At 54.4% G+C, this 16,123-nt stretch overlaps 1 protein-coding gene across 5 annotated transcripts in view; it reads left to right on the top strand.

Annotated features, from left to right (window-relative positions):
• Positions 1 to 6,750: 6,750 nt before the first annotated feature.
• Positions 6,751 to 16,123, top strand: part of FAM214B (family with sequence similarity 214 member B) — a 35,789-nt gene continuing 26,416 nt past the window's right edge. For 4 of the 5 annotated variants that reach the window (XM_014952526.1, XM_014952527.1, XM_014952524.1 and 1 more), the window contains exon 1: positions 6,751 to 6,850. The gene's annotated coding sequence lies outside the window, so the exon portion shown is untranslated. Of the gene's footprint in view, positions 6,851 to 6,943; positions 6,977 to 16,123 lie in introns of those variants that run through there. The other variant, XM_014952528.1, reaches the window with a different exon arrangement.

Raw genomic sequence — 16,123 nt, 5'->3', positions numbered from 1 at the left:
CGGGGAGGGGTGCGGGGATGGGTGCCCTCCGGGGGGGGGTGGAGGGGGAAGGGGGCCTGTTCTTGTGCCCCCCGGACGGGACCGGGGGAGGCCCGGAGGTGTCGTGTCGTGTCCTGGCCGCAAGCAGGAGGGACCCGTCAGGGCGACATTTTCCCCGTCACGACTCAGCAGCTGGAGGCCTGCTGGGGGTTTGGAGCGTTGTGCTCCAGCCGAGGCACCCGGGTCCCTGCAGAACCCCCCCCGGGAGGGCGGGCGGGCGGTGTGCGGCGGCCCCCTGGCAGCACCCCCCGCCCGGTGTCACGTTTAGGGAGCTGCTGTGCGCCGGGGATGGCGGAGGGGGGGGGCTGCCCGGTGGGAGCCGGGGCTGCGGGCTCCCTCGCAACCCCACCTGTGAACGTGGCCCCTCTGGTGACGTGTATGAGGGGCATCCACTCATCTCTGGGGCTGGAAGCCTTCTTTTGTGCTTTGTGGTTGTTGTTTTTTTAAAAGGAGGGAGAGTGGAGTTTGCCGCTGCTGCTGTGGAAAGTGTATGGTAGGGGAATGTCATGGTGCCCTGATGTCTTAGGGTATTTTAAAAGTCACTTCCACTCAGTGTCTTCTTAAAGAAGCGCTGCAGGAGCAAAGGGCTGCTGGTGGGCCTGTCCTCCTCCTCCTGAACCCTTGTCCATTAGCCTTAGCAAAGGTAGGGAAGCTGTGACCTTGTTGGAGGGTGTATCAGGGGTTGAACCCTGACGCAAAGGCGAGTCTCAGCAAACTTGGCAAGGTGTGCGGAGGGTGAGCGAGGCCCGGCAGGTGAAACGGGAGAAAGCCCCCCCCGATGTGATGGATGGTGCTAGAGTCACTTTGGGATGGGCTCCCCTTTAGAAAAGGGGTTGAGGACCAGGGAGGATGAAGTCATCCTGTAAAGCCTCGTCACTGCCGTCTTTCACACAGCAGCAATTCGCGTGGTGCGGGTCTTGGCATGAGTGAGCAGCAGGGCCCTGGCAGGGACTACATGTCCCAGCATGCAGCTCCCTTCTGGGCATGGCGGCAGGCTGGGCTCTGCAGCCTCCTGGCAGCTCTGCCTGGGCTAGAGGGGAGGGCAGGGCAGCCCTGGGAGCTGGGTGGGCAGGGGGCTTTGTATAGAGCTTGGGTCGGAGTGGGCACCACTGCTGCGGTGTCTCTGGCAGAGGAGGCAGCATCAGCCTTTGCTTCTCTTCATCTGCGGCAGCTGCTCCCATAACGTTTTGCAGGGTTCCTGCTGGGCCCTGGATGCGTCTGTCCCCATGGACCCTGGGGTGGCCAGGATGTGCGGGGACAGCAGAGCCCTCCTGCCACCCCAGCCATAGAGCTGTGGTCCTTGGGGAGGTGGGCTTGCGGACGGAGGTCCAGCCTGCGCGTTGGGGCAGGGCTGGGGCCGTTTCAGTGCTGCCACTCACCTTGTTTCTGTTCCCCCTGTGAGTGGTTTCTTACTCATCACCTGAAGGAAAGCTGGTGGGGTCACCCTGCGCTGACACTGGGGACCCCGCTCTCGAGGCACAGCTCGCTGAGGGGCTCCCCCACTCTGCTGCCTTTGCAGCAAGCTGGGCAGAGCAGCTCTCCACGCTTGGTTCTTCACCTCTGCCCTCTCCGCAGAAATGGAATTTGGGGAATAACATACCGCTTTTAATTTTACTGCTAGGGTTGCTGTTTCACTGCTGGTGGCTTCCTCCAAGGCAGATGGAAGCACCCAGTCTGTAGCATCCTCCCTCTGCTGTGATGCTTGACCTTTCCCAGCCGCTGTTCCCTCAGCCCTTTCAGGCCTTCTGCGGAGCAGCAGGAGGAAAGGAAGTTCCCTCCCTGGCTTCGAGAGACCTCTGAGGGCAGGGAAGCACGTCTGTGCCGCTGGCCTTGCTGTCTGCTACCAGCAGCTTGCACTGGCACGTTTCTGCACGGCTGTGCTGAGTAGCAGAGGGCAGAGAGATCCCGACCTTCCCCGCTGCACCCAGGGGTGGTTCAAGGGGGACAGTCACCGACCTGACTCCTGACTCTTCCTGAGGCCTTTACCTGCCCTTACTGCTCTGTGCCTGCCCATGCTTGTCCCCCCCCCGAATTTGGTTGGCACCATCCTGTGCTGTGTGGAAATGCACGGTGCCTGGGGCCCAGGAACACTTCGCGGATGCAGAACAAGAGAGCATGTCGTTCTTAGGTATGTGACCACAGATGTGAAAGGGAAAAAGTGAGGCGGTATTGGTCAGAAGAGCGGCGTCCTCAGCATGCTGCCAGTGTAGCTGTAATCAAATTATCGGAGGCTTCCACGGCTGGAGGAATTAACGAGTCAGGTTTGAAGCAGGACCGGTGTGAAGGGCAACGCAGCAGAAATCACAAAGGGAGCCATTTGTACATTAACAGATGGTTTGTGGAGGGAGCTGCTGTGCGCCGGGGATGGCGGAGGGGGGGGGCTGCCCGGTGGGAGCCGGGGCTGCGGGCTCCCTCGCAACCCCACCTGTGAACGTGGCCCCTCTGGTGACGTGTATGAGGGGCATCCACTCATCTCTGGGGCTGCCAGCCTTCTTTTGTGCTTTGTGGTTGTTGTTTTTTTAAAAGGAGGGAGAGTGGAGTTTGCCGCTGCTGCTGTGGAAAGTGTATGGTAGGGGAATGTCATGGTGCCCTGATGTCTTAGGGTATTTTAAAAGTCATTTCCACTCAGTGTCTTCTTAAAGAAGCGCTGCAGGAGCAAAGGGCTGCTGGTGGGCCTGTCCTCCTCCTCCTGAACCCTTGTCCATTAGCCTTAGCAAAGGTAGGGAAGCTGTGACCTTGTTGGAGGGTGTATCAGGGGTTGAACCCTGACGCAAAGGCGAGTCTCAGCAAACTTGGCAAGGTGTGCGGAGGGTGAGCGAGGCCCGGCAGGTGAAACGGGAGAAAGCCCCCCCCGATGTGATGGATGGTGCTAGAGTCACTTTGGGATGGGCTCCCCTTTAGAAAAGGGGTTGAGGACCAGGGAGGATGAAGTCATCCTGTAAAGCCTCGTCACTGCCGTCTTTCACACAGCAGCAATTCGCGTGGTGCGGGTCTTGGCATGAGTGAGCAGCAGGGCCCTGGCAGGGACTACATGTCCCAGCATGCAGCTCCCTTCTGGGCATGGCGGCAGGCTGGGCTCTGCAGCCTCCTGGCAGCTCTGCCTGGGCTAGAGGGGAGGGCAGGGCAGCCCTGGGAGCTGGGTGGGCAGGGGGCTTTGTATAGAGCTTGGGTCGGAGTGGGCACCACTGCTGCGGTGTCTCTGGCAGAGGAGGCAGCATCAGCCTTTGCTTCTCTTCATCTGCAGCAGCTGCTCCCATAACGTTTTGCAGGGTTCCTGCTGGGCCCTGGATACGTCTGTCCCCATGGACCCTGGGGTGGCCAGGATGTGCGGGGACAGCAGAGCCCTCCTGCCACCCCAGCCATAGAGCTGTGGTCCTTGGGGAGGTGGGCTTGCGGACGGAGGTCCAGCCTGCGAGTTGGGGCAGGGCTGGGGCCGTTTCAGCGCTGCCACTCACCTTGTTTCTGTTCCCTGTGTGAGTGGTTTCTTACCCACCACCTGAAGGAAAGCTGGTGGGGTCACCCTGCGCTGACGCTGGGGACCCCGCTCTCGAGGCACAGCTCGCTGAGGGGCTCCCCCACTCTGCTGCCTTTGCAGCAAGCTGGGCAGAGCAGCTCTCCTCTCTCGGTTCTGCACATCTGCCCTCTCCGCAGAAATGGAATTTGGGGAATAACATACCGCTTTTAATTTTACTGCTAGGGTTGCTGTTTCACTGCTGGTGGCTTCCTCCAAGGCAGATGGAAGCACCCAGTCTGTAGCATCCTCCCTCTGCTGTGATGCTTGACCTTTCCCAGCCGCTGTTCCCTCAGCCCTTTCAGGCCTTCTGCGGAGCAGCAGGAGGAAAGGAAGTTCCCTCCCTGGCTTCGAGAGACCTCTGAGGGCAGGGAAGCACGTCTGTGCCGCTGGCCTTGCTGTCTGCTACCAGCAGCTTGCACTGGCACGTTTCTGCACGGCTGTGCTGAGTAGCAGAGGGCAGAGAGATCCCGACCTTCCCCGCTGCACCCAGGGGTGGTTCAAGGGGGACAGTCACCGACCTGACTCCTGACTCTTCCTGAGGCCTTTACCTGCCCTTACTGCTCTGTGCCTGCCCATGCTTGTCCCCCCCCCGAATTTGGTTGGCACCATCCTGTGCTGTGTGGAAATGAACGGCGCCTGGGGCCCAGGAACACTTCCCAGATGCAGAACAAGAGAGCATGTCGTTCTTAGGTATGTGACCACAGATGTGAAAGGGAAAAAGTGAGGCGGTATTGGTCAGAAGAGCGGCGTCCTCAGCATGCTGCCAGTGTAGCTGTAATCAAATTATCGGAGGCTTCCACGGCTGGAGGAATTAACGAGTCAGGTTTGAAGCAGGACCGGTGTGAAGGGCAACGCAGCAGAAATCACAAAGGGAGCCATTTGTACATTAACAGATGGTTTGTGGAGGGTGTCGTCAGGGGTTACTTGGCAGTGAGAGTTCTCTGTGGGGGGGTTTTGCCTGCCTCTCCCCTGTGTATCACGTCCAGGGACCCCCTTCCTTCAGCAGGTTGTGACCTGGTAAGGCCATTGCATGTTTCTGATCCTTCCTTCTCCCTGCAGCCCTTGGCAGAGCTGCTCACAGGAGCCTGTTTTCTGACCAGCTTTCTTCCTTTGTTTTTCCATTTTGCTTCTGCTTATGATCAAGTGAGCTGGATGAATATAACCTCTAAAGAACCTGATCTCACAAAGTTTGAGGTTTGCTTTAAGAACTATCTTCTTTTACTGGGAAACGTCCTTCCAAATATCTCGTCCTCTCTTTCATAGTCTCTTTTGCTTGGCCTTGTGAATGCCCAGCTGCCAATTAACATGTTTTCCCCCTGTTTCTGTCGGTGTCCTCAGCTGGTTGTGAATCCTGAATGAAGAGCAGCTGAGCTCACATGCTCTGCATTTCAGAGAGCTTTTTCAGGACTGGCCAGTGGTTTGCAGTCATACTCGCCTGTATTGTGGCCTGGACAACCCCCCAGCTAAGCAGTGTGATGGCAGAACAATACTTGGATGGGAAACCTTCAAAGGAGTCCTCTGTACTGCAAAAAGTGCAGTTAGTGATTCAGCTGGAAGTGCTTTTTAGTAACGAATCCATGTCCTGGGCCAGGGCTGATGTCAACCCTGTGATTCTTCTATTTCAAAGTGAACAAAGATGCAAAGCCCTTTTTGCAAGAGCTGAGGTGATAATCCAGATCTCCTGGCCTCAGACTGTTTGGGGTAATTGCATTCTTCCTGGGGAGTGTTTTCAATCCGTCCCTGTCGGATGCATCGGCATCGCTTCCTGTGCTGCAGCACTATGTGGGTGGCAGTACTTCAGCCGTGTCCAAAGCAATTCTTGTCACTGCTCAGGCTTAGAGCCTCTCCAGCCTTCTCTGAAAGACAGTGTGGCAGAGCAGGGAATTGGTGGAGGGTTTTAAATGTGCGTATTTTTACATATACACACGTTACACTTACCAGGGCCTGTTCTGTTTCTAAGCTGGAGAGCTTAGAATCATAGCCCTGGTGACTAGCTGGTACAGTTAGTCACCTCTGTACCACCTGCCTGGTAGTAGGTGGTAGTCACCTACCTGGACCTCTCTTGGGATGCCGGTGCAGGGGCAGGTGACGTTAAGTGCAAACTTTTTGGGTGCCTTCATGACTGCTTTAGGGCCTGGTGCACCGGTAAGCTGGCGTGGGGGTGCCTCACCACATCAGGATTTAAAGGCTGTGCTTCTGGGGGACCGTCAGCCTGGTTGCCCGTGGTCCTCTGCTCGTTGCAGCTCTGTTCGGAGCTGGGCTGTACTGCAGGGTGGTATGGTAGCCCATGTGGTAAGGGCAGGCTGGGGACTGCCCCCACACAGCATTTGTTCTTTATGCCTGTGGTTGGGGGAACCTGCTTTTGTGGGGGGCGGTGGGTGATGTCGTCCTGGTTTTCCGGACCTGCTTGGCAATGAGGACCTAGCCCCCACACAGTGCGATCTCCAGTAGTCTGTAATTACAGCGCTGGGAGCCCGGGGAGGAGTCTTAAACAACGTCTTTGTGATGGTGTTGGCAGGCCTCTCGGAGATTTCTATTAAGCAGTTGTCGTCTTCCCCCCTTCGCTGTAGCCTGGGAAACGCGGCCGTGTTGGATTTGGCTTGGTCTGTTTGGGCTGCTGGGAGCGGTGTCTCCCCGCAGCCGAGTCGAGCTGCTCCCTCCCCTGGCTCCATGTCCCCACGGGGTGGTTTTGTGGGTGGCCTAGAGGGGAAACCACAGCCAGAGCCTGTTCTTGCAGATGAACCGTGTGCCAAGCGCACCCACTGGAGCACCGGCGAAGCCTGTGTGGTGGAGCCATGTACAGCTGGTGCTGGTGGAGGAGAACAAAGCCAAGGGCACAGAAAGGACTTGACTTCCCACTGAAATCCGGGGTAGGGGGAGAGTGGCAGTGACCTTAGCAGCCCTCTCTGGGGAACCATCCATGTGCCCATCCATGGTCACGCAGGGAAATGGGGCAATAGCTGGAGCCCTGGGAGGGAGTCAGGGCTGTACATCGAGGGGTGGCCTAGGTATTGGTGAAAGATACAGTGGGATCTTCAAGGTGCTGGGGTGCTCAAGGTCTCTTGCTTCTGTGTACAGGCCACAAACTCGCTTGGCTTGGAGGAGCAATTACTGCCTGCCCGGCATTTGGAAGGTGTTCTTGCATGGGCAGGGTATTTGCCAGCTGAGCTGAACGCGTGTCTGTGCATTTGTCTTTCCAGGTGACCCAAGACAGCTGGAAGAAGCAACCCAAAATCCAACCCGTGGGTGCTGACACCTGAGAGCTGCCTTTCCCGTCTGCTCCAGCCCTACACCAAGGTTAGCACTCATTCAGTCATCACTGGTTTCTCTTCCATCACCGGGGCTGTATGAAGAAGCCAAGGAACCCCTTGCTCTCCTCCCCTTGGCCTGTAGGGACAGCTCTGTAGAGCAGGTGTCACCCAGGTGAGGTGCTCCCACATCCTTGTTGGGCTTGCTGGGTGCTCCTGCCTCCCACCTTGCTGGCGGCGTGGCGAAGGGAGCCTGGATGCGTGTAACTGGTACTGTTAAGAGGGTTGAAGCCGGCACGCGGTTGTTGGGAGCTCAAGGGCAGGGTGTTTTAAGCCCTTGGGAATTTGCAGCCTGTGCCGCTCGCTGCGCTCGTCCTCCTGCCTACCAGGGGTATTGAACGGCAGCGTTTCCCAGCTGCTGGTCCCTGCTGCTCTCTGTCCTTCACCTGAACAAACAGAGCTGAGACTTCACCCAGAGCTCATGGCAGGCACGACCCTGCTTTCTGTTGGAACTAGTTGAGCTCTGCCAGCATTTTCCCAGGATTTTGTAGCTTGAGGATGCCTTTGGCCATGGCAAATGGAGGCTTAGAGTGATAGCCAAGTGTTTCGGCAGGGCTGGTACTCTTTGTGTTGCCACTGTCAAGAAATGTGAAGGTCAGGCCCTTGCTGCTCTGAGGTAAGCAGCGGGCTGAGATGGCTGTGGGCTTCCCACCCCATCCCTGTGCCTGGAAGCTTGTACGCCTGCCTGGGATCCAGCAGTGCCTGTCCCTTGAAGGGAGCCCTCATCAGCACTGTGCCTCCAGGAGGCTAGGACAAGCCCTTCTCTCACTCCAGAGGTCAGGTATGATTTGGCCAGGAGAGGTTACATGGGGAATCCACTGTTTAGGACGCCTGGTTGCCCAGGCTGTGTGGCTCTTCCTCCAAAGCATCTGCCAGGGGAGTTTGGGGCCAGTCCAACAACAGCTGGAGACTGGGCCATCTCCTCCTTCAGCCTGATGCTGAAGTGGTGTCCACAGTGAGAGAGGCAAGGATGGATTCAGCTGGGCAGTTAAAAGGACAGAAGGAAGAAGTCCTTTGCTCATGTCAGTGCTGTGTGCTGAGGACTCCCAGAAACACAATGCAATGGCAGCAGAGCAGCCCTTTTGTCCAACTGAGTTGTGACAATCACTAACACCTGCTTTTTATTGTTGGATTTTGTCCAACTGAGTTGTGACAATCACTAATACCTGCTTTTTGTTGTTGGAAAAACCCATAACAATGTATTGTCATTTAGACGATTATTCTATCCCCCAATGATCCCTCCATACCTGGGACGGGGAACCAGGGAAAACAAGGAAACATGAGGGGTGAAATATGAATAGATTTAATAGGATAAGACCAAATAATTAACAGTAATACTAAAGAACCGGTATCGATCCCAATACTAGTATAAAATATGCAAGAATTATACTCAGCCAATTCTGTCAGTAGGAAGCTGTGCACTCCCAGCAGGGGACAGCAAATGTAGGACACTGTGAGTACTATGGTTTTGGGAGGAATAGAAGGACTCAGGGGTCTGGCACTGGGGCAATAAGTTCTCTGGGTTGTCGCCATCAGCAAGCACTATGCAGCAAACTTTCTAATTTATATTGTATGTGATGTTCATGGTATGAAATGATCCCATTGACCAGCTTGGATCAAGTGCCCAGGCCTAGTATGTGATGTTCATGGTATGAAATGATCCCGTTGACCAGCTTGGGTCAAGTGCCCAGGCCTTGTTCCTCCTCATCCCTGCACCAGGCAAGGCTCGAAAACACCAAGACATTGAATCCCACTTAGCATAACTGGCTATCAAGCAAATATTTTGATGAATTCAGACACTAGGTTCTTCTAAAAGTGCAGTTTTCCCAAGTATTAGAGGAGAAGTTAGTCCTGTGTTGCTCAAACCAGATCACTGGTCCACGCTGATGTCTTCTGTCTCTCTTAGTGATGGAAAAGAGATCTGTTGTGTGGCAAAGACCAGAGAACAGGTTTGCCCTTTCTTCTGCTGGAGGTGTTTGCAGTTCCCATCCACCAAGCTCACAGCATCCTCTCGGGGTTCCACTGCCTTTTGACAAGAGGCATTTTAACACAATGCTCACAGTGTCAAATCCACTTTTTCCCCCGACGCTCTCTTGCTGACCAAATGGCTTGATACCTCCAGGGACAGCAAATCTTCCATTTCTATGTAATGCAGCAACTTCTTCCATTGCTTGGTCATAGCATGAACCTCTTCTTCCTGGTTTGGATATTGCCTAACCCAGGTGACATCAGTGAACTTGTATTCAGGCTGAATTAACCACGTTAGCTCAGTTTAGCACAGCTGGCAGTAATATGGAAGCCAGTACAGCTTGGAGACCCTTGGATGGACTTGCAGTGCCCCTGTTGGGAGTGTTTTGCTGGCAAACTCAAAAGACTGGGCAAAATTGAGGTTATATCTTCAGCAGAAAGTGGTCTGCTAATGTCCTCCATCTTGCTCTTAGCATGTGTGGGCTGCCTTTGCCCTTTGGTATTACCAGCTGATCTAGGAGTAGGTCTTCTTTCCATTGGAAAACCCAAGAAAATGCGGCCCCCTCCTTTGGAGATGGACCCCAAGGTTCCTCATGAGTTATGCAAGGAATCCCTTCTTTGCTCTACCATCTCTGTTGCAATTAGGTCGGGCATTCAAAGATCCTGTTCATGGGAGTGTTGGGACAGCTGGATCCTTGTTTGGTTCTCGCTGCTCCCAAGAATGGAGCAGAGGATCATCTGCTGGGGCTAATTTTAGGTCTCCGAACATTGCCGGTGTCCCTCTGAGCCCCTATTTGTGTGTGATCCGGTGGCTCCCTGCTAAGAGCCGTGTGAGAGTCCCATATCCTTGTGTGTGAAGGTTTTGCTGGGGCATAGTGTCCCAGGGATTAGGAAGAACTTTGAATTCCTCACTTACCTAAAGCGTCTAAGCCATATCAGATGTGTGTGTGACCCCTTTTTTCTTTTTTTAGCCCTAGCACCAAGCACCCTTTGGACCTGGCGTTGTGGGTGCCCAGGCACTGCGTGGTGGCAAGCAGGCTGCCACTTTCCAGCCTTTCCTGGCCAAAAATGCAGCCTCCCTCCTGTTTGCAGGAGTTGGTTCCTGTTGTATCGGGTAGGCACGTATGGTGCAGAAAACACCTTTCTTGGATGTGGAAATACTCCAAAGCCCACGGCTGAGCGGGATGAGAGCCCAGCTCTGGCCTTCTCTGTATGGCTGGGTGGCTGCTTGGCATCTGTGGCTGCCATCCCCTGGCCCAGCACAGCACAGGGTGAGGCCTCCTGGCCTCTCCCTTGTTTGTACACCCAAGACTTTTGGCCTCTCTGCACTTTTTGGTTTCTACTTGCTCAGGTGATATTTTTTTTTAAATTTTTTTTTTTTTTTGCAGCAGCGCTGAGCTTAGCGCTGAGCTTTGCTAAGTTTCATGTTGAGGCAAGACGTGGCTCTTCAGTTTTGGCCCATCTTTATTTTTAGCCGGTGTAAGACATGGCTGATGGTATCAGAAGGAAGTTGCATGGTCTCCTGAGCTCCGTGACTCATCCTGGATCAGGACTGAGTCTTCACTAGCTTCTGCTACAACCCTCAAGTGATGTAACCGGTTGTGGTGGGCCTTACTGGATCTGGGGAAGGGCAGAGTGTGGAGGGAAGCAGAGCTTTTAGAAGTTGTAAGCCATTAAATTCATTCATGGAAGGATATTGGCAGGTATCACACCTGAGCGTGATACCTTTATCTTATCTTTGTATCTTGTGCCCATGTGGGAGAGGTGAATGGGAGAGGAGCTCTGCTTGCCCGCCGGGTTGGGTAACTGTTTAGCAGCACGTAGCAACAGTAGACAACAGTTTTTAGGACAGGAAGCGAAGCAGGATCCTGTCTCCGGTTCAAGCCACAGTGAGGTTCAGTGCAGCAAGGCAGAACTGCCCCAAGTGGAAATGGGCTGGGACTGGAGAGCAGGCACTTAGGAGATGCCTGCCAGGCTGCAGCAAGAAGCATCTGGGACCTCCATTGCCACCAAACCTGGTGCTGCCACAAGGTAGAAAGAGCTCATTGGGCTTTCTGACGTGCAGGCAGCCAGTTGTGCTGGGCCGGGCAGGGGCTGTGTGTCACCACCATGGAGGAGAAGCATCCCTGCCTGCTACAGCACGACCTGGGGTGCAGCTAGAGAGGCCTCTGCATCCTAGAGGTTGCCCAGCTGGGGTGCCCAGCTCTCCTGTGTCACCCCAGGACCAGGCACGGTGGGGTGTGATGCACCCGGATCTGGAGTAGGCACTTTGCCCATGAAGCAGGTGGGGATGATGGCTTGTCGGGGGAGGGGGGGTCTTCCACATTTCCCCCCCCCACTCTTGCCTTCCTTGGGGTGATGAACAGCCCTTTAAGAGCATGCTTGAGGTTTCTGGGTGTTGTGCAGCGTTGTTTTATGTGTGGGGCAGCGGGGAGGGGACGGCAAGGCTTGGGGGAGCGGAGACAAAGGAGGGAGGCAGGGGGACATGCTTGGGGGGATTGCTATGGCAACTCGCCGCTGACAGCATCTCCCGTGCTGTGTTCTCTGCAGCACAAGGTGGAGAAGCAGCTGGGGCAGACATGCAGCCTGATGCAGCCCTGTCCCAGCCACGCCATGGGCTCGGCACCGCTGGGCTCCTGTCTGACAATTTGGCATCTGGAGCCGTTCTCTCCTTGGGCAGCAGTCTCAGGGTGGGTGGCCAGGGGTGTTTTGTCCATCTTATCCCCTCTTTTGCCCCTCGCTGGGGAATGGGCAGGCAGCTCCTCTTTGTAGACCTGTTCTGTTTGAAGCCTTGAGTTGCGGAGCAGGCCCAGCCAGAAAGACACCAGTCTCCTGAGCCCTCTCACTGTACCACAGAGGAAAGCAAGTCATTCTGCTGCCCTTGCTTATCCTTGGTTAATCAATGTAAGTGGCTCCTGCATCTTCCCAGAGTGCCAGGCCCTGCACCATGCTGTCCACCTCGCACAGCCAGTTTGCCTTGCTCCAGGGTACCTGTGCTCTGACGGAGAGCAGACCCTCTAGTGAAACCTCTGATATGGTCCAAGACTCTCCTCTGGGGCAGTTAAAGGAGAGGTTAAACATTTCTGAAGCTGCCTTTGGGCAAACCCCTTGCCAGATGCTGGTAGAGAGCTGGCTCCGGTTGCTGGAGGAAGCAGGGAACATGGTGCTGCTGTGTGGAGAGAACAGGTCAGGAAGCTGGCTCCAGCCTGGCCATAATGTGAGGATGACTGAGACCTGACCTGTCATCCGTGGTGCGTGCTTAGAGTCCTGGATGTGAGCCAGGGGGACAGGACTGGCTGGCAGCAAGCACAGCTCGCCCGTCCCAGCACGGGTGGCTGCGTGAGCTGTAAACCTCTCTCATTACACCTCTCAAAGGTCAGCCCTCGCAGTGAGATACAACGCCCTCCCTGCAGCTCTGTGCCCAGCCCGGAATGAGGGGGGAAAGAGCCTGCCCCACCACCTTCAGAGGATGCTCTGAGGTGAGTTGTGTGGACCTGCCGTGGGGTGGCACGCGCTACTGTACTGCCCGTGTCCGGAGTTTGCCTGGGACTAGGATGTTCAGGCAGAACTGGAGGGGAAAGGATGCTTCTCTTTGGGATGCCCAAACGGCCCTGTGCTCACAAATGTCACAATCCTTGCCTGAGCCAAGAGCACTCCATCCAGCTCTGAACCAGGGTACAAGCCTCAGAAATCCCCCTGAAAACCATTTCACCATTTCCAGTTTGATATACTGTCCCTTTCTGATTTAGGGTGAGTATAGGATCTATACAGACTGCTCAATGCTGTCCAGTGGTACAGTTCCAGTCATCCTAAAACCCCAAAATGGGCTATGCTTGTTTGCAAAATGTCCCCTGGACTCCAGAGCCTCATGTTCCCAAGGGAGAGCAAACAAGGGGGTGGAAGCTGGAACAGGAACCTCTGGGGAAGCCGCCTGTGGCAGACAGCAGTGAGCTTCACCCCCTCCTGCTTCTGACAGGTTCCTTCCCTTTTCAGAGGGGAACAGCTTGCTCTGTACTAGTGGTTGGAGCTTCCTTCCCGCAGCAGAAGGTGGGGCACTGGTACCTGGCACTGGAGGCAATTTCAGGTCAGCAGCACAAACGCTGCTCTTCACGCATGTGACCTTCAGCACTTGGTGCGAGAATTGGCGTTAGAGTATATTTTGGGTGCTGATGATGGCAGGAGCATAGTCAGAATCCACCGAGCCACCCCGTAGTTCTCTCTGGCCCTACTTCCACAGCCTGTGGTTTGTGATCTTTCCTCCAGACTGAAGCCCCGAGATGTGCAGTACCTCACTTGCCGAGATCATTGCCCAAGACTCAGGCTTCTGGGCACTGTGACCCAATGACTTACAACCATGTCATCTTTGAAATGCTGCTCCCTCTTTTTCTGGCTTGCCTGCTCATACTACACGTTTTTAAGCACAGTGCAGAGGATCAGAAAAGCCCAAAGGCGGTGGGGTCACATACTCTGCTCCCGGTTTGGGGAGGAGTTAAGACAGGCAGTGCTGGAATAAGCATTTAGGGGGAGGCAGCCAAGAGAGATTTCCTCCTGGCTGAGCTGTGGCATTGAAGTTTGGAAAGTACAGTGTGGGTTACGTGCTGCTGCGCCTTGCTGCTGCCCATGCCTCAGGCAAGCCTGGGACATGCATACCTGCTGGTAGTCAGATGGGGACACCATCCTAAGCAGCGTCACTCTGGAAAAAATGGCCAGTGTCCCTTTAGACACCAGGAGCAACCTTAATGCTGCTGCGGGAAGAGCGCTGAGGATTTCGGCAGAGAGACGAGGGATGGTTGGGACCGAGAGGAAACTCTGACTCGGTGGGTGTTTTCTACCTGCATTCCCTAAATTGTGAGAGGGCAGTTGAGCCCAGCAGGGCTGTGCAGATTGCCCTGTGTCTGGGGGATGGATAAGGAATTGCTTGCAAGAGCCAGCTCTTCACTTCAGCCAGACCTGGGGAAAACTCCTGGACTCTGGCTGGGGTTTTCTTACTGGCAGTCAGCAGCGCTGTAGCTGTGCAGGGAGAGCAGCAGACAGGTTACCACAGTCACTCCAGTCCTTTCTATACCAGTGTTTGCATTGCTGATGAGATTAGCATAGCTGGGCCAGGGGTGGACAAAGAGGGTAATTCTCAAGGTCCTCTCTGCTGTGGCTGCCAGCAAAATAAAGCATCAAGTAGCAGGTCTGAGCTTTGCTTTCAATTCATCTTCTAGGAGCAGCAACAGCTAAATATATGAGCAGTTTTTGAGGAACTAGAATATTCTCAGGCTTTTTGTCTGGGGCTGGGCTGCCGATCTCTCCCCTGGGTTGACAGTGTGGGATCTTAAGCTATTTGCAATGATCTCTCCTCGCCGTGTGATAAATCTGCATAGAGAGAACACAAAAATCAGTGACACTCTGAAAGTGTTCCTCTTGGTGCTGTGCCTGTTCCCTGTAACCAAGGGGCTGTTTCATGGCTTGGACTTCTTGAGGAAACAGACCTTACAGCTCCTCTCTTTCTCCTGTGCAGCTATCTCCCTGGCAGCCCGGTAGGAATGATTTATTATAGATTACAGCTCTGTTTAATTCTGTTTCCCTACAATATCATACTGTTAGAGTAACTGAGCAGAACGCAGCGGTGTTTCCGGAGGAAGGCTGCTATCAGAGGCCACCCCTGTAGCAGAGGCTGGAAGCAAGGAGGAACAGTTTACCAGGAAATGCCTGTGTTCATGTGCTGGTCGCTTTTGGGAAGGAAAAGGCATCTCACCCTTGAAAGCTTCCTCATTGCTCGGCTCCAGACGCCTCTGATGGAGCTGCAGCCCAGTAAGCAGGAGTGAGAATGCTGCCCTCCAGAGCCTGGGAAAGGTCTGACCAAAGTGGTGATCTGGAAAGAAAAGTCAAATTCTGTCCTTAACTGACCCTCCAAGTGGGTTTTTTGGAGTGGTTTTTTTTGGTTTGGTTTGGTTTGGGTTTTTTTGGTGGTGGTGGTTTGGGCTTTTTTTTGGTACCAAAAAGAAATGGTATTGCTTGCGCAAATCCTTGTAAGGAAAGAGCAGGGAATTTCCTTTGGAGTGAGCCTGCCTGAAACTTGATATGTCTCAGATGTGTGTTAATAGAGAAATGAAAAGACTGTGCCATAAAGTGATAGGGGATAATGTGTTTAATCTGCTATTATGTTGTCCTGGGAGATATTGTTGGGGCACGGGTATTGCCAATAACGTTATTCTTTGCATGACAACAACAGCAAATGCCACCTGAACACGCTTCCCTGGGGAGGGGTGAAAGGGTCTGTTTCCAGAGAGTCCCCAGGAAGGTGGAGGGAGGCAATCCAGAGACACGGGCCTGGGGAAAGGTTCCGGAGGGGGTTTGCAGATGAGCAGTCCATCGTAGCTGTGCCTGTTCTGCAGAGCTCGAGCTCTGCCTTCCCATTCAGTGGCCCGGCTGAACCGGACAACGCTGGGCTTTTAATCTCCTTACGATCTCGAGAAATGCAGAAAAGAATTTGTAACTTTAATAATGTCAGTGAACCGTCTGACCCAGAGCCTGAATCGGCAAATCTTTATCTTTAGCTTCTCTGCCTATAAGGTAGACAGATGGGTGGTGATTTGCTACCGCACCCAACATAGGGATTTTAAAGGATGCTGGTGTGGGTGAATGCTGCTGTGGACTTGGTCCTGGGAGGCTTAGCTGGTGAGCTGGCCCTCAAAAGGGTTTTGGTGAACACAGAAAGGACAAAGTCAGTACCTGGGAACATATCAGCTCCTAGAGCTGGACCAGAGAGTCCAAGTCTTTAGAAAGATTCATGTGTTTGAGTAAAGTAAAGAACGCAACAACCCGCTCTCAAGGGTCCAGTCCCCTACCAGCCTTTTGGGAGCCAGGCTGCTCTTCTGGTTTATAATGTTCTTATCTGGGTCTGTAATTTTTTTTTTTTTTCCTATGTGGCATTACCTTTCTTTTCTGGGCCATGCTAAGTTATGTGCATTTGGTGCAGAGCTCATCCCCTCTGGTGCTGGGGAGTATGTGGGTCAGTCTGTGGGGCCAGAAGTAGCCCAGCAGAGCTGGGTGCAGTCCATAGGGCCAGCAGGAGAGTGGGGTCCAGCGTCTGCTTTTGAGAGAGGTGGGACCAGAGGAAGGTCGTGATGCAGACAGCTGCTTAGTGCAGGACATGAGGGTACCTTTATCTCTCCCCATTGCTGGGGTTTTCAGAGGTGTGGGTACCACCCTTGCCCTCTTCACTCAGCTGTGGCCAGTGCTGGGGCTGCCCACCTGCCCTCCTTCCCCGGGGCAGGGACAGCTCACCGTGACTCGGTTTCCCTGT

This window comes from Calidris pugnax, unplaced genomic scaffold, assembly GCF_001431845.1.
Source record: "Calidris pugnax isolate Ruff unplaced genomic scaffold, ASM143184v1 scaffold220, whole genome shotgun sequence".
In the NCBI taxonomy this organism is placed as follows: Eukaryota; Metazoa; Chordata; class Aves; order Charadriiformes; family Scolopacidae; genus Calidris; species Calidris pugnax.
Note: the sequence above shows the minus strand (reverse complement) of the source record. Positions and strands in the feature narration are given on the sequence as shown.